Below are 19,597 nucleotides of genomic sequence, written 5' to 3'. Positions count from 1 at the left end.
TAACAACAGTTTCTGTTTATAGGAAAAGACTATACATTAGAGTTTCACTGAATTACCATGAATCACTATTTGTAACCTCCTACAAAGCTAGAATGAGCTTTTATCGGGAGAATAAAGTCACAATCCAATCATATTGTGTCTCCCAAGTTCAGAATAAAAGTTCAAGTATAGATTTTGATATTTAAGAAATCACTCTTATAATGATCTCTTTGCCATTTCCTACATGGACTTGTGAAATATTTAAATATCATAGAATATTTAGACAAAGAAATTGGGAATCACACCTAATTCTTGGAGATTTTTTAAAAATTAAGGAAGATAATGCCAAAGTATTTAGAATAGTGCCTAATAAGTGTCTGAGAAATGTAGCTATAATGATTATGATTATCATATTTTGATAAAGGTTTTTTCCTAGAAATTATTTTCAAATGCATAACTCTCTTATGAGGATGCTACCCAACCAATGTTTGTACCATTGGCAAGTTTATTACATTAAGAATGTAGAGTGGAACTGGGGAAAAAATACAGATCTAATCATAAGACAGGGTGACTAGAACATGCTTCCAGCACAGTGGAAACAATAGGGTCTTGGCAAATACATGGTACAACATGATTTATGAAGAAAGCCCTTAAAAATGAAAGTGATAAATGCGGAGGACCAAACAAACTTGTCCACTAGATTTTTCATTGGTTGTACATAGTGGAGCTGTCCTACTGTAGGTTGAAGGCACAAAATAAATCCAGTGCAAAGAAGACAACCACCGATTTTTACAACTTAGAGCTTCCCATTTTGTCATCTGTTTGTTCATTAATACATTCTACAGTGGCACAGTTTCTCAAACATGCATCCTTTCATTGTTGTCATCTCTACAGAATATGCAAGGGCGTTTTGGATATCACTTTAAAATCCTTTAACTGAGCCTGGCATCCCTCCATAGCCCTATAAGCTCCATGTTTCTCTTTGTTTAAAGCAAAAAAAGAAAAAAAAAGAAAAAGAAAAAAAAAAAGAAAATATTAGACCAAAGTACTCTTGAGAGATCCAGATAGCATCAGATCGATGATAATACTTTGCAAATTGTGAAGCACTGCTGATGTTTCAACCCTGCAGAATCAAATGGTCATCAACCTACTGCCCTCCTCTAGAATAAGAAGTGTCATAGAAACAGGCAGATTTGATATCAGGTTTAGACTTTAACATTTAGTGATTTGTGTGACCTTGGACAAGTTATTTAAGATCTCTTTGAATCATAGTTATGTAACATTTTAAATGAATGCAGTTATATATTTGTATCTCTACATATATGTATGCATTTGTAAACATGTATATATATACACACATACATATATAGAGAGAAAATTTAATTTAACTCAATTTCACTAAATTGAATTAAATTTAACTAAATTATTTTAACTAAATTGAGCTCAATTAATTTAACTCAACTAGAGGTTTTCCCTAGCAAAAAAATATTCACAGGTATCTGAGGGAAACTAAGTGTGCTCACACACATGCATGTACATAAATACATAGTATGTGTTCTGGTGGCATGGACTAGAATATAAACAATTATTCAGTAATCAGAAGGGATGTTATGGACATTTTTGAGATTGTCTCAATAGGTAGCATACATTTGCAAAACTGGATTCAATTGAAATGATTTGACTGAAAACACAGAAAAAAAAAACAGAGAAAATATGTTTATTTTTTAATGGGAGTCTAACAATTGGCACCAAAAAAATCTCCAGACTTTCTGATTAAAAAACCAACATGAATGAAGAAAAATCTCCCTTTTTTAAAAGAGAGGATTGCTTGATTGCTCCCCAATGATGAAAGTATGTCTCCAGGTGGTGATGGTAACAGTGCAGGGGAAGTACAGACTGTAAAGGAAGGTTGCACAGGGTGACGATGGCCCAAGAGGTCTGTTAAGGTTTGGATATGAGGTGTCCCCAAAAGGGCCCACTGGCAATGGAGGAATGTACAGAGGCAATAGATGTGTGACTGAAGGAAGTTGGCCACAAGTGGTGTGCCAGTGGGGTTTGTATTTTGCATTTGGCTCCTTGCAGTCATCAGTCTCTCTCTCTCTTTCTCTCCTTCCTGGTGGCCACAAGCTTAACAATGTTTGGCTGTAATACCCTTTACCCTTTTACCATAGTGTTCTGCCTCACCTCAGGTCCAAGTCACAGCAATGAAAAGCTGAGTAACACAGGTCTAAGGATGTGCCCTCTCTCCACACTCACAACTCATAAGCTTCCAATAACTTCTGACTCTGCAGCCATATATCTAAGCATACCAGGTTACTTCAGAATTTCTGCAGCAGCTTTGGCCTCTTTTGAAAGTATCAAAATAATGAAAAAAAACCCCTATTGATTAATATAAAACATTATGCTAGAAAAATAATGAAGAATATTAATCTTATAATATATATCTTGCCCCAATATAATGGGAAACAGGGAGCAGTAAAACTGTAAAAGCAGCAGTATAAATGCTTTATGTAGTTAGGAAGAACAAGCCATATGTTATTGTAACCCAACTCTTAAAATAAAATGCAGAAATGTCTGCAAGATAGCAATGTGGGTTATCAAGCTATTCAAGAGTATGGACAATACATGTTTTTGGATAGGAGAAAAACAAGTCAGTACCAAAGGACTGACTTCATCTCCCTAGTTGTATAGAAATGGACAAATACAACCTGAATTTGTTCAGGGTAAAATATGAGTTTGAGGCAAAGACACTGAAATTAACTAAAGAATAAAACAGAAAAGAAAACATGGAGTCCAACCCTCAAGATTATATTTCTTGTCCATGCACTGTATCAATTTATATTTTTGTGAGTTTTAACATTTTATTTTCTACATTAGCTTCTAAGCCTTAGAGCCAGACTGTGTCAGTATTATTCATAGAAATATGTACATAGGCTACAATATGAGCATCACTTCCAACAAATTTAACAAACTATTATTTTGAAAGAGAAACACTGGTTATCAAATTCCATTCTGAAGACTAAGTTTAAACAACTAAACATACATTGTAAAAAAAAATAAATAAGTCTTTTTTTCCATAGGTTTAAAAATACATTAGTGGTCTCTGGTAGCTTTTGTTATCTTTAGTACTCCACTAGTGTAAATGATATGGAGGGATTATTATGATAATGTTAAATTAAAAAGAGGTGGATATTTTTAAAAGTGTTTAAAAAAGTAAGATCTCTGCCTGATTTGGTGCCCTTTCTTAAAAATAGAGCTATATCAATGTTGTGGGCAAACAGGTATCACTGTAAACATGAGATAATTTATGCTTAAAAAATTTATGCTTGAGATACTACTGTATCTCAAGATTTTCCCAAATTCTGTATCATTAAGGAGAATAATGACATTAGTGCAGAGAAAGTGCTTCTGGTTGCATTTTCAAAGTACTGTTCTCCAAACACTTCATTATTATTTTAACTTCAAAGGGAGCACATTCTGAATAAAATTAATGCATGCTAAGGGAACCACCATATGACTAGAAAAACTCATACAAGCTGTAAGTAAAATTAATAAATTAGTGATTTGGCATTTTATATTTCATTGAGGAAAGGAAATTAGCATAACAAACATAAATAGTAATCATTCCATATGATAAAACATTTTGAAGGAAATTGAAATGGGCAAGCCTGGCAATTATAACTTTGATTTTACATTTTCTTAAACTTGTCCTTGTGCTTTGTTTGACTTCATCAGTCACCTAGAATATGCTCTAATAAACCCAAAGTTCAACAATAATCTCACTCAAATATAGAAGAATTATTTCACTTGTGATAAAATGAGGCACATTGGAATTAAAAAGAAAACAATATTCAAATGTTTAGCTTTATATATTTACTTGATATTATTAATTCACTAACATATTACATATCTAGTATTTTAAATAGGAAAAAAAATATGGATCAAGTTTAAATTTCTTATTGTATTGTAACATATCATTTGATGTCTTCAGTAAGTTTTCAACAATAGAAACCAAATTTTGTCAGAAAACATATAAATTTTAAAATTTGAGAAAATTCAATGACATTTCTATATTTCATTGATAATTGTGGCTTTGTTTATAGTAGAATATCTGATTTAAAGCAAATGTGCCTTGAAAAGGGATCTCAAATCAGATTGCTAATTAATAATATCTCTGCTTTGCATGAAAAAGGCTTTAGATTAGAACTAAAAAAAATCTGGTTATTAATTTGAGTTCTATCATCAACTCTAAGTGATCAGAGCAAGTTTCTAGGGTTTAAAATTTTTTATAAAAGGGAAATTATCTAAGCTGATCAAATCAAAAGGAATCAGAACATGAAATTTCTTTTTTTGAAATTTATTTTTTAATAAATAACTGAGTGTCATGTTCAAATCAAAGATTGATTTAAATTCATATTCATTTCAAATTGCTGCTCTGATAAGTATACTAGGACTAATTTTGATCAAATGGGAGCACTAAATAACATGTATTACTTAAATGTTAGGAGTCTATTAAGAAAAATTTGCATATTATTCTATTAGACTATCTAATTTTTGGTAAATCTTATTTTAACAGTAGAATATCTTGGTCCTTCCTTGGACACTTATTGTGTAAATTCTATGTACCAAGAATAATAACAAGCTCCAGAGAGATGCAGAATGCCCCAGCCATTCACAATATCCACATTTGCTTGAACCCTGGAATGAAAAGCTTAGATATTGATAAATAAAACAAATCACAAAGAAGTACAAGTTTATTTTCCTGTTTCAAATATATGAATTGTCTCAGTGTGTAGCATTGCTGTTTGTTTATTGGAAAGGCATGAACAATTGGGAAATAAATCATCTTTTTGGCATTTTCCTTTTATCTTTATCCTGTTCAAGTACCTCATTCCAGGCAACACTTACAAAACAACAAATGCCAGTTGGTATTTTGCTATAAAATATCAGATTTTCTTTCAATTCTCAGTATAGAAAATGAGTTTGCCGTCTCAAGAAATATAATTAATTATCACTAAGCTTGTAGTCATTTAAAATAGCCATATCAAAGAGAGCTTATGACATCCAACTTTTTTTGTTTATTATTGTGGAGACTTTTAGCAAGTTTGCAGTTAAATGACCTCTCAGCATCTTGTTAGTAAGATTTTTAAAATAACTTTAATTCAATGAAATAAGAAATAAATTTGTGGATTCAGACAAAAACTTAGCCAACTAGTTTTTAGGTGAACTATATTTTTTTCATTATTCATTTTAAATCACTCAAAATGTTTAAACTTAGAATATATTTTTACCTCATAGTGTTAAGTACTGACTTATATAATTCTGAAGGACAAATTTTAACAAATAATAGGCTATGGTACATTTTGCAATGAACTGGTATATTTAATTATAAGTAACATAGATCATGTGTCAGACTCTACACCATTGAATTTGCATGTTTTTCATTGACTTAGCATATCACCCTTCGCTAAGGCCATAGGGAGGACAAAGAAACAAGATATTTGTAACACTCACAGCTTATTAAAAATATATATTAATCCATGCACAGTTGTGCACACCTGTAATCACAGCGACTCAGGAAACTGGGTCAGGAAGATAACATGTTCTGATCACCCTGGATAACTTAGTAAGACCCAGTTTCAAAATAAAATTAAAAAGGGCTGGAGATATAACTAAGTGGCAAAATGCTTTCCTAGTATGTATCAGGCCTTGGGTTCAAGCTCCAGTACTGCAAACCCTTTAATTATATGTGTAAGAAGCATTATGACATTTTGAAGATGAAAAAGCAAGCTAATTTATTTAACTCCTACAAATGTAAATTTTCAAATATGAGTTAAGTCCCAGATTCAAAGAAAAATATATTTCACACCAAAGCTAGAGCTTATAACAGTAAATTATATGGGTTTCAATATCTTTTGCTGCAGTGAAGAGGACATTGCATTTCTGTGTTCAGTTCAGAAATTGGCTCAGATACAAATAAATGACATTTAGCTTAATACCTTCTAAGATAATGGTTTCAAACTCCAACAATAATATACATTCTTTAAAATAGCCAGAGTGACAAAAGCCAATTTTCTGTATTTAAAAAGTACATTAAAAATGTATTAATGTATTTTGTGAGCTTATATTGTGGCTCAGTGGTAGAGCACTTGCCTAACATGTGCGAGGCCCTGAGTTTGATCCTCAGCACCATATATAAATAAGTAAAATAAAGGTATTATGTCCAACTACAATGAAAAAATAAATATTTTTTAAAAGTGTTAAAATTTACTTTAAAATGCAATATATATTTGCAGTCCTTAGATGGGAGTCTACTTAATTTTGCAGATAAGTTAATCTGAGATTCTTTTCTAATAAGTCTAGTGAAGGTATTGGACTCCTATAGAAAGTCAATACTAGGGATTGGCTAGCTTCACTAAGCATAATCTGCTCTAGTGCCATCCATTTCCCTGCAAATTCCGTGATTTTGTCATTTTTAGTGCTGCGTAATACTCCATGGTGTATAAATGCCACATTTTTTTTATCCATTCATCTATTGAAGGGCATCTGGGTTGATTCCACAGTCTAGCAATTGTGAATTGTGCTGCTATGAACATCGATGTGGCAGTATCCCTGTAGTGTGCTCTTTTAAGGTTTTCAGGAAATAGTCCGAGAAGGGCAATAGCTGGGTCAAATGGTGGTTCCATTCCCAGCTTTCCCAGGAATCTCCATACTGCTTTCCAAATTGGCCGCACCCATTTGCAGTCCCACCAGCAGTGTACAAGAGTACCCTTTTCCCCACATCCTCGCCAGCACTCGTTGTTGTTTGACTTCCTCATGGCTGCCAATCTTACTGGGGTGAGGTGGTATCTTAGGGTGGTTTTGATTTGCATTTCCTTGACTGCTAGAGATGGTGAGCATTTTTTCATGTACTTGTTGATTGATTGTATGTCCTCCTCTGTGAAGTGTTTGTTCATGTCCTTGGCCCATTTGTTGATTGGGTTGTTTGTTTTCTTATTGTCTAATTTTTTGAGTTCTTTGTATACTCTGGATATTAGGGCTCTATCTGAAGTGTGAAGAGTAAAAATTTGTTCCCATGATGTGGGCTCCCTATTTACCTCTCTTATTGTTTCTCTTGCTGAGAAAAAACTTTTCAGTTTAAGAAAGTCCCATTTGTTGATTCTTGTTATTAACTCTTGTGCTATGGGTGTCCTGTTAAGGAATTTTGAGCCCGTCCCCACAATCTGTAGATTGGAGCCAACTTTTTCTTCTATCAGACGGAGAGTCTCTGATTTGATATCTAGCTCCTTTATCTACTTTGAGGGAAATGGATGGCACTAGAGCAGATTATGCTTAGTGAAGCTAGCCAATCCCTAAAAAGAAATACCAAATGTCTTCTTTGATATAATGAGAGCAACTAAGAACAGAACAGGGAGGAAGAGCAGGAAGAAAAGATTAACATTAAACAGAGACATGAGGCGGGAGGGAAAGGGAGAAAAAAAGGGAAATCACATGGAAATGGAGGGAGACCCTCATTGTTATACAAAATTATATATAAGAGGTTATGAGGGGAATGGGATAACAAACATGGAGGGAAATGAATTACAGTAGATGGGGTAGAGAGAGAAGACGGGAGGGGAGGGGAGGGGGGATAGTAGAGGATAGGAAAGGTAGCAGAATACAACAGTCACTAATATGGCAGTATGTAAAAATGTGATGTGTAACCGATGTGATTCTGCAATCTGTATTTGGGGTAAAAATGGGAGTTCATAACCCACTTGATTCTAATGTATGAAATATGATTTGTCAAGAGCTTTGTAATGTTGTGAACAACCAATAAAAAAAAAGTAAAATTAAAAAAAAAGAAAGTCAATACTAAATGTTAAGTTATTTTTATTATTTTGGTGAATTGATACATACATTAGGTTATCAGAGACAATGTTCAGATCTTTTCTGTCATATCATCACAATGACATCTAAGGCAATTTAAAAATACATTGCTTTCTATTTTTTGTTACATATCACAAAATATCAAATAGAGTGCTTTTGTCCCAACCAGTTTGTAAGGAACGCATAACAGATTGTAGTTAAGTCTACATGACACTCAAGAAATTCATTGTGTGGAAAGATATGATTTCAAAACAACTCACATCAACAGGCCCACAAAGTAGATGCTTAGCATGTCTAGAGTTGATGTATTAGTATCACTGTGACCAAAATGCCTGACAAGAAGAACTTAAAGAAGGAAATATTAGTTTTATTTCACAATTTCAGAAGATTCAAACCATGGCTGGTCAGTTCCTTTACTCTGAGTAATGGTCAGAACAGGGAAAGCTGCTCACTTCATGGCAGCCAAAGAGTGGGAAAAGACAGGGAGAGGACATACATTTTGAAGATATACCGCAGAATTCCACCTTGTTTTAGTTGGCTTTTTGTCGCTGTGATTAAAATAACTTAAAAGAACAGCCTAGAGGAGGTAAAGTTTATTTTGGCTCATGGTATCAGTGGGCCAGCTCATGGTTGGTCAATTCCACAGCTTTGGTTTCAATATGAGTTAGAACATAATAGTAGAAAGACATGGTAGAGGAAAGCCGCTCAGGAAATAAGAGCCAGAGAGCAGAGAGGAAGAGAGTGGGAGCGAGGGAGGGTAGTGCTCAGCTTACCATGGACAAAGTATAAAACCCAAAGTCATACCCTAGTGGCCTACTTCCTCCACTCACATTCTACTTGCCTGTATACTTATCAGTGTATCAATCTACTGATTAGGTCAGAACTCTTACAAAGTAATCATTTCACTTCTGAATATTCTTGCATTGTCTCACACATGAGCATTTACGGGAAAACCTCATATCTAAACCATATACATCTTCTCCAACTAGGTCTCATCTCATAGTAAACCATTCTGCTACAAATGGATTAATCCATCAAATGGATTAATCCACTGATGAGCTCAGAGCACTCATGACTTAAAAGTTTCCTAAAAGACCAAGCTACATGCACATGAGGCTTTGGGGGACATTCTCGTTCAAAACCAGTACATTTTGTTTGCCACAGGATAAATAAAGTCTAAACAGCTGGCCTTGAACTTCTTTGTCCATTGATAAAATGGAAATAGCATCTTCTCCTAAATTGAGGTAAAAGAAAATACATGGAGATGATTAACACAGTTCTTTTTCTCTTTTCCTTTTTTATTCAAGCATTTACCCTCTTTCCAACATCTTCTTCATATTCAGACTGTGTGCCCTGTTATGGCTAACCTTAGAGGCTCTTTCAACAAAGAAAAATATGGTTAAACTCATGATATTAGATCTCATTTTACTAATATCTAACTAAATAAATGAGTTTTATGTATTTAACATTTGTTATTGTTCAAAAATTTGTGGAAACTATAGAACCACAGAAATAAAAATGTATTTTATCTATAAATGTATGTGTTCAGTACATAGCAAAAACAGTAATAAATCTATTGATTTATTAATAGCAAAGATATTATTAATAGATTTATTAATAGATTAATAGATTAGTTAATAGCAAAGATAGTCAACAAAGAAAGGTTAGTATATTTTAGAAAATTGGTAATCAAAAAACTTGGCAGTTCAATGCATGAGGAAAAGAATGGGGTATCTGAAACAAATGGATGAATGGGATCCTTTCTAATGTCAGATAAACTATTTTAGGCTAATAAATTAAAATTTGCAACATAATATAATAATAAAATATTTTACAACAGAACTTTGGACTATATCCAATCAAGAATTCTAGAAACTAAAAAATAAAAGAGATACATTTAAATATTTTATAAAAGCAAAAAGATTAATAATATAGGCAACATACATAAGAAATACAGTTAAAATAAATGTATGAAAAAATTCATTAAAATTTTAAATTAAATTATAAAAGATCAGTAAAATTTAAAATAGATGCCTGGAGGCTGGGGAAATACAAAGTACCATGACATTTTCTTTTTTTCACTTATGTACCTTAAAAGTTTAAGAAACATCATATACAGATGATATATTAATCATGCATCAGTGAATTTCCACTGCTGTTTGGAATTTAACCTAGAAATATTATACCTGGCATTATTGCTATTAATGAAATAAAAAAGTAAGAATCTAAGTATCCTCCAATTGACCTATTATTCAGTATTATACAATTTATTTAAATGTATTTAATTAGAAATTAGTTCACTTTGACATATGAACATATGAATAAATATCAGTGATTTACTAAAGAATATGAGAATCATCTGAAAAAAAATATATGTATAAATATAGTGAATAATTAGTGTTTATGGATAATTACAGAAAAATACATTGAATGCATTTGTATTTGTGCTAATACAGTTTGTGCATAAGCATGAGGAAGCACAGGAGTATGTTTTGATCAGGACATTAACATTGTGAAGATCAAAAGTAGGGGATAGGAAGGCAAGAGAGGAAACTATTGTTTTTTAAAATGCTATCTTTATATCATTTCAATATTTGCATTGATCTTGCTATTTTTTCCATAGTTTTAAATATATTATTATGCATTCTTCCCAAAACAACATGTTTACTAAATATCTTTGAGCTTTTCTATAATATACAAGGATCATAAAATATTGTCTTTTATTCTTAAAGAGCTCATATTTGAGCTATAATTTAAATTATAATATGTACCTACATGTTATAGAGTCAAAAAATGTATCATACCAGGGAGATCAGAAGATAAATTATTTTGGCTCAAGTCAGGAAATACTAAATGTATTAAAGACTTATACAAGACACAAAGAGAATGGTATTATCTTTGAGATGTTGAAAGATTGGGGAAGCTTTGTGTGAACTTCTGGTTACAAATGGAAAAAAACAAAGATACTTACAAAGTAATATCTCAGATAACACCTTCTTCACTACTGAAAACATTTAAAAATTCATAAAACACAGGATCATAAGCAAAGTGCAAAAAAGAACTCTTGTACTTTAAATAATAGGAAATATGGTAAGAATAAAAATATAAAAAAGAAATAAAAAATTGAGACATGATTCATGGGGTCTGATAACTTTATTCTTTTCCCTCTAGCTCCTGCTAGAAAAAGAGAGACTGTCAATAAAATTCTAATATCTGTCACTTAATATCCTCTCTTTTCCAGAACAATACCTCACAGCATGGGGAACCGTGGGATATCTCCATAACAAGTTATCACTACACTATTTGAACTTGTGTGAGATGCTTTGGAAAAGGCTTCAAGGAAACAAGATGTTGAATTGGATATAATCAGACAGCAGGGTAATTTTATGGTAGAGTATCTTAATATTCTAATCAAGAAGACAAAGAATGAAGCAAGGCTAATCTTGTCTTTGAATGTAAAGAGCAACTGTTTTCCATGGAGATATTTGGCTATTTTTCTGCAAGAGATAATGTCCATTCTTTGTTTATATTCAGGCCTTGTTAGAGTAGTATTGGCATTGAGTACATGGAACCTATAGTTTGCATTGGCTAATACTGACATTCTAAAAATATTAATTTTCCAATCTATGAACATGGGATATATTTTCATTTACTTGTGTACGTGGGATTGTTTCTTATTTCCACTTTGGAGAGTTTGCTGTTACAATTATTAAATTGCTAGTACTTTTTACATGTTGATATTGTATCCTGAAAATTTACTGATATAATTAGCTATAGCAGGGTTTTGGCGGAATCTTTAGGGATTTTCTTTTTTATATCTAATATACTTTGCAAGCAGGGAAAATTGTACAATCTTTCTTTCCAATTTGGATGGCTTTATATCTTTCTTTTGCCTAACTTTTCTGGTCAGTATAATCCAGTATTATGTTAAATAGAAGTGGCAAGAGTGAGCTTTCTTGCTTTGCTCAAGATCTTTACCAAAAATATTAGACTTTTCATGACTGAATAATGTTAGTTGTGGGTTTGTCATGTCATGTATAGACTATGTTGAGATACTTTCTGCTTACACTTAATTTATTCAGAGTTTTTATAATTAAAGGATGGTGAATTTTATCCATGGTTTCTACCTCTATTTAGAGAGTGATATAGCTTTTGTTCTTCACACTATTAATGTGGTTGTTATTGATTTTCATATGTTGAACCTTTCTTACATCCCACTTGTTCATGATGAATGATCCTTTTAATGTTATGTTAAATTTAGTTTTTTAGTATTTAGCTTACCTGTGTTCATAGAATATATTGACCCATAATTTTATTTTCTATTGTATCCTTGTTTGGCTTGGTGTCAGGAAACTGACGGCTTCATAAAATCCATTTGCAAGTATTCTCTTTTCTTTAATTTCATAGGAAATGTTTAAGAAAGATTGGTATTACTTCTTCTAACTATTTGGGAGAATTTAACAGTAAAACCATCAAGTTCTGAGATGTTCATTGTTGACAGGATTTTATTACTAATTTTGTCCTTATACATTATTAGTCAGTTCAAATTTTATTTCTTACTGATTCAACCTTGTTTATTTCTGTGCATTTAGAAATGCATCCATTTCTTCTATGTTAGCCAATTTGTTGACACATAGTTACTCACAGTAATCTATTATTATCCTTTGTGACATCAATTGGAATTCATGCCTTTTATTTCTGAATGTACTTATTTAAGTCTTCCCTCTTTCTTCTACAAGCTAAAGTGCTATCAATTTTGCTTATCTTTTTAAGAAACTCTTAAGTTTTGTTGATTTTTTTTCTGTTTTTATAGTATACATTTCATTGATTTCTGTTTTGATTTTATATTTTTTCTTTCTAATAATGTTGAAATTGCTCTTTCTTTTTCTAGTTTCTTGAGGTATTATGTTCCTTATTTGAGGATGATGATGATGATGATGATGATGATTATTTGGTACAGGCATTTATTGCTATAAACTTCCCTTTTAAAACTGCTTTTGAGCTTTAACTTTGGGTATGCATTTTCATTTGTCTAAGATTTTTTTTAAATTTTACCCATCAATTTCTTCTTTAATACATATGCATGGTAGCATATTGTTTGATTTCCATTTGTTTGTAAATTTTCTGAAACCTCCTGTTATTGATTTCTCATTCCATAACATCATGATTGACCTGACTTTTAATATGTCATCAAATAAAATGGAAATTTGTGAAGAATGTGATTATTTTCCCCCCTTGTGTAGGCGACTTACTTTTTTTCCTTGCATATCTAGTCATATTACATTCTCTGAATATTCTTGAAACATATAGACACAATTTTTAGAAAATTTTAACAATGTTATTGCTTTATATCATTGTTTTTGGTGGTGTGATTTTTGTATGCATTGGCAATATTTGTTATATTCATAGTATGTTTATTTATTCAAAGGATAGATTTCAAAATAAAATGAAATTATATTTTTAAAGATGGATGAATAGAGGTGCCATAAAACATGAACAGAAACAGATACACAGGAAAGCAGAGAATACTTTTGATAGTAATGCATGTAAAAATGAAATAGTAGTTGTGGAATAAACTGAAGACTTTCATGTGAAGCTGATGGGTTCAGTCATGGTCAGTTAAATAAAGAGAAATAATCAGAAGTTTTCACATAAAGTAATAGAGCAACTATGTTCTTCAAGAGAATTCATATGTCAGGCATGGTCAGAAAGACTAATCAGGCAAATTTGCTAGTGAGAGACATTTTGGAGCAGCAAGAAAAATTTCAGTTTCTCTCTTCAACAGACGTGAAATAGATAATGAGGCTTGCAATGAAAGTATGATAAGGTTTTTTGTTCTTGATTTTTGTTTTTATTTTCTTTGTTCCTTCTAGCAACTTCCTGACACAAATGCCATATGGAGAATACTGAAACATATGGAAAACATTTAGGTCATACTGGTGATTGACTCAAAACATTTGATGGTGTGATTTCCTCCCTTCCCTTAGCTCAAGATAAAGTAACATAAAATGCATTGCAGTTGTAGCAAGTTATACAACCTAGGACAAAGAAATAAAGATAACACAGCACCTCTGAAGTTATCTTTTCAGACACGTTAGCTAGAAAAGAATTAGTGCCAGTGACTTACTGTGCAGGTGGTTTAACCTATGGCTAGAAAAGTAAGTGTCATTGTTTATTGCATGTGTTCCATTTGGTGTTTGAAGTTTACTTCAGTATATCTGTAAAGTATTGAAAATTTAGAAAGAAAACCTTTCCATTCTTTCACCTAATACCAAAGCAATGTCTGGAAAATTCTCAAATGCCAAAAATATTTCATAGCTGTCTCATACTTAAGAACCTTAATCCAACTCTAGCCCAGGGATTCAGAAATACTTTTGTTTCAAACAACAATATTTTCTGGTCAGAGAAACTTATAATCTAAAAGTTGTTTTTACAGAACTAAATTACATCTCCTAAATGACTGCTTTACAAAGGAGGGGCTGCCCGAAATGAATGGGACTGTTCCAAGTTACATGGAGTTAAGGAAAGATTTTCATCATTTTGTACTGTCTACTGAATTTAATTTTCAATTTTCAATCTTCTATTTTGTTTATCTGCATAAAAATGAATCATTTGATAAAACAGTGAAATAGATTGGGAATTAAAATATTACTTCTTTTAACCTGCTTTTTCCCTAATATGATGTCAATTCTTTAATTATACAACAGACATAATAAACTAAAACTCAATCCTAAAATATGACAGCATGATTGCTTAATACTATATGAATTATTATATAAAAGTAAGAAAAATAATAACTTCCAGTGTTTTTAATAGTACCCTTGATTAAGCCAAGGATTTATTTGATTGTGGACTATAACTGAATTTCTACATGCTACATCGTATAACCAAGCAATCTTTTAAAAGCAGATTAATTAAGTTGAAATGCTACAAACTTAACCCACACATAGTCCAATAGTACAATTCATTGTTGCTCTTGTCATTCTTAACCCTTCATCAGTGACATATCACCGTAAATCCTGAACTATTTATAAATAACACTTAAACAACTACTTTTTTTTATTTAGATATTGCTACTAAGGTTATAATTGGCAATGTTAAGTAGTTCATTTTTATTTGTTTTATTCTTTTGATAAGATTTTAATGTTATTATCCTTATATTTTTCCTATCTCTTATTACACTTTGTACTTTCTAGACATTCAAATAGTGTATCTTGAGCTGACAAAAATAATTGATATTTAAACAAGTATGTAGGAAAAAATCATCAAGTAGGCATTAGAAAGTCAGAGGGAAAAGGCCAGTCTGTTGCAAATCACTATGGTAATAGGTCAAGTACAATCTGGTTCTAAATGTACTTCCTTAAGTAAATGAAATAAATTTGGAGTATCATTTCATTTTGTCTCTTCTTTTTTATATAGATATATAGATATATTTAATCAATATTACTGGTATACTTTTCCTTTTATGTTACAACTGAATGTCTAACTTACAGCATTGGATTTTCCTTCCTGTTACCTATCATGAAGCAATGAATAAGATACAGTTCTTCCCCGTCAGGAGTAGTAGTCTAAGATTGCACTGTCTAGTATAGTAGCCCCTATGGCATGTGACTATTGGGTTCTTGAAAGGTAGCTATAGAAATAAAAGGCGATGATTTTTTTCAATATACTGTGCTAGTCATCTTTTGGTTGCTGTAATCAAAATACCTTATAAGGGCAAAGAGTAAAAGTTTATTTTTGGTTTATGATTTCAGAGGTTCAGTCCTTGGTTGGCAGACTCCATTATAGTGGGACTGAGATGAACAAAGGAAATCTACTCAGCTCAAGGTGACCAGCAAGCAAAGAGAAGGTGGGGAAGAGGCTTCAGGGAATATGAACCCTTCCAGGGAACACTCACAATTACTGAACTCCTCCAACAGTACCCAACCTGCTTATAGGAATCACCTAGATTCCATTAAAACTAGGATGAACTAATTAGGTTTCAGCTTTCATAATCTAATCTGTTCACCTCTGAATATTTTGGTGTTAACACAGGAGCTTTTGGAAGGACACCTCATGACCAAACTCTAACAAATACCTAGCAGAGTTTAAAGAAGAAATAAAAATAGGAAATGCCTATTGATGTGTATACTGATCACATGTTTAACTATTTTGGTATATATTATTAAATATCATAATTATTAAATTGTATTATATCTTTTTAAATTTTTTAAACTGGTACCAGAAAATGTAAAACTTACATGTATAGATTTCCTTATATTCTTTTTAGACTGCACTGGTCAGTAGAATCATGACATAGGGTAATAACTAATGGAGATATATGTTCTAAATAAGCATGTGAAATATTAGATTGATAATAAGATGTCAACTGGGAATTTTTAGAATTTATCTATCATTAATTCTGATGTCCATGAGGTATATGTGCACAAAACTCTTAATAGTAGTGCATGACATTAAATGCAATAAGCAGGCTCAGTAACTAACAATAATATCAAGCATGGCGAGGATTTGACAGGGAGAAGTGTAGGGGAAGGATGTTTTTATGGAGTAATTGGTAAAAGTACAAAATTCTGCAGTGTTTCTCCTTCATCTCCACATTAGAGAATGGGTATCCCCTCACTCCTGCCACATTTTAAGGCAAATACAAGGGGCATCAAGAGAACATTTTAGAAGATGTGGACTGTTGGTAGAGGAGAATCTCATATCTTACTGCCTGAGAGGATATGGACTGAGCTCTTAAAACTCTTCAGCTTTTCCAGGGCAGTCACCAGAATAGAGTCAAGAGGACTCTTGGGAGAACTTTACAAACACAAATAGGAGGTAGGGCTTAGAGACCTATAATGACTCTTATCTAGAAATGTCTGAGGACAGGAGGATGCCTTGAGCAGCCAGCAAAGAAAGAGAGGAGAGCATTATGTGAGCAAGATGCATTCCTGTGATTGGTGGGGCAAGATTATATGAGTGCTCAAAGGCCAAGGAGAAACCACAAGGCAGACAGAACTGACAGAGTAAAAGGACACAACCAAAAAGGAACACAGATTAGAACAAAGGGGTCCCAGAAAAATGGAATTGTATGGATTTTCATAAGGTAACTGCTGTAAGGTGACCTATAGAATATCAACCATTTGACTGCTTTCATACAGGAGACAGTGAAAGGCAGGGGATTTCAAAAGAGCCCAGTAATACTACAATACAGAAGAGCAAGCATTAAAATATCAGCTTAGGAAAAGAGGTTTCATCAGCTAATATTCAATTATAGTTATTGACTCAACAGAGAGATGTCTTCCCTTATTTTTCTCCTAATGGTTCACTAGTTCAGTTCTGCATTAATTAGAGGCTGGAGAAGAGGGGCTAAGGAGAGAAAATGAACAAAGTGGGTCAAAATTGACCACAACATCCCTCCTTACTGCTTGTCCTGAAATAGCAGATCAAGCTTGAGTTGGGGTTCAAAGAGAATACTGGAAATGAATGTGAGAATAAGATTTTGCTTAAATATTAATTCCCCCAAACAAGTGTTTTTTAAATATCTGAATATAAGGACATTATTATTGAATATAACCAATATGACAGTTATAGTTTGAGGATTTAGTCTCTAATAAAACAAGTTTGAAATAAGTGGCCAGAAGAAATGAAATTGTTCCTCTATCAGAATTATTTTTTCAACCTAGTCAGTGTCTGCAATATATAAAATATGGGGAATAATAAAAGAAGACTTAGAAGAGCAATCCCCCTAAGATTTTGAAACTTCTTCCTATATATATTTACTTTTCATACTATAAAAGAAAAGATATTATTTTGAATACTACCTCTAAATGCTTAGAGGTAGTATATATTATAACTGCTATGGCGTCATAGAGGTTATGAATTCTCACTCTTTTTAAAGGATGAAAACCTGCCATTTGTGATAAAATGTATGGAATTGTAGGTCATTATGTGAAGTGAATTAATTCAGGTACAGAAAGGTAAGGAATGCATGATGTCAGTCATATGTAGCATCTAAAAAAGTTGATCTCATAGAAGCTGAGAGTAGAATGGTGGTTGCTACAGGCTAGGGAAGTAGAGAGAATAAACAGAAAGAGAGAAACTGATTAACAGGTACTAAGTTACAATTTGATTGAAGAAAGTAGTTCCAGTGTTCTAGTACACAGTAGAGAAATATATTTTTTAAAAGAAGTGATCAATATTTAAGGAGGTCAATATATTAACACTGACTTCATCTTTTGTGTGTGTGTGTGTGTGTGTGTGTGTGTGTATATACTGATTATTTTTTTTCAAAATCTTCCAATTCTAGCTTAAACCCCATTCTGGACACTTCTCTTTCATATATATATATATATATATATATATATATATATATATATATATACACACACACACACACACACACACACACATACATACACACACATGTACACATATACATATAATTGAAACATAAGATGGTAAGCTATAAATTGTGACATTTTTATTTATAAGATTAAAATAAATATAAATAATAACATAGGGACCTGTTTTATCTGTACTACAATTTAAATTCCCAAACTAACTTAACTCAACAACTTTTTAGACATATATTTATGCTGATGAGGCTCTTCTATAGGAGTTTGAGATATGAAAGGTGAGTTTGAGTGTGTGCAGAGAAATAAAGCAAGAATAAGCTACTGGTGGCTTAGATAAGACTAAAATGAACTTATCAAGAAAGAAGAACTAGCCAGGTATGGTAGTATACACCTCTAGTCCCAGCTATTCAGAATACTAAAGTGGAGGATTTCTTGAGCTCAGGAGTTTGAAAACAGCCTGGGCAACAAGAGAGACCTGATCTAAAACAAAAGAAAAAATTAAAATAAAAGAGAAGAAATAAGAACTAGTCTTATTCTAAGAGAAACTAAGAGTACAACTCACTAAATCTTGAAAGGACATAGAAAATCCTTGCTCAGTGTAGATCTCAAGGCCCACATATCCAACAGAAATTGTGACAACAGAGGGACATTACCCTAATGGTAGTAGCTATTTATTTCTTGTTAAGGAAGGCCCTCAGAGTGATATGCAAGATTTATTAGAGGCAGAATCCAGTTCTACATGAAAAATGAAATCACATGGGGATGGGATAGCATGACTTCCAGCTTTTTCTGGATTTTCTGTAGCTTGATACACAGTGAATACTTCTCAGTTTCTTTCATGCTTATACATTAAAGTATTTATACACTATGCGGGTTTTGGCACTTGGCTTCTCTGACTCAAGAGTATTCTATAAAATTCACCCAAGGTTATTGATTAGTTGTAGGCATTTGATTCTGATTTATGAATAGTAGTCCATTGTGCCAATACACTGTAGTTTAATTGTATACTCTTCTCTTAATGGGCATCTTAGTAATATCTAGTTTGAAGCAATTACCTATAGCATTCAGTCTCATGTCTTTTGTTATACATATGGTGCATGTAGAAGATATATATATATATATATATATATATATATATATATATATATATATTCTCTTATATATTTCAGGATGGAATTGCTTCATCATTGAAATCAACAACTAAACTTTATCAAATACTAATTAAATGCTTTCTAAAAGCATTGTAATAATTTTTACATCCAAACAATGTAGGAATATTCTATTGGCTCCACATCTTCCTCAAAGTTCACATCTTCTATTTTCTTCTTTTTCCGTTTTAGTCATTTCGGTGATTATCACATTAGAAGTCTTGCTTTGAATTTCTTAATTGCTAATGAAATTGGACTGGA

Source organism: Spermophilus citellus (assembly GCF_964194105.1).
Source record: "Spermophilus citellus genome assembly, chromosome: 7".
Classification (NCBI taxonomy): domain Eukaryota; kingdom Metazoa; phylum Chordata; class Mammalia; order Rodentia; family Sciuridae; genus Spermophilus; species Spermophilus citellus.
Note: the sequence above shows the minus strand (reverse complement) of the source record.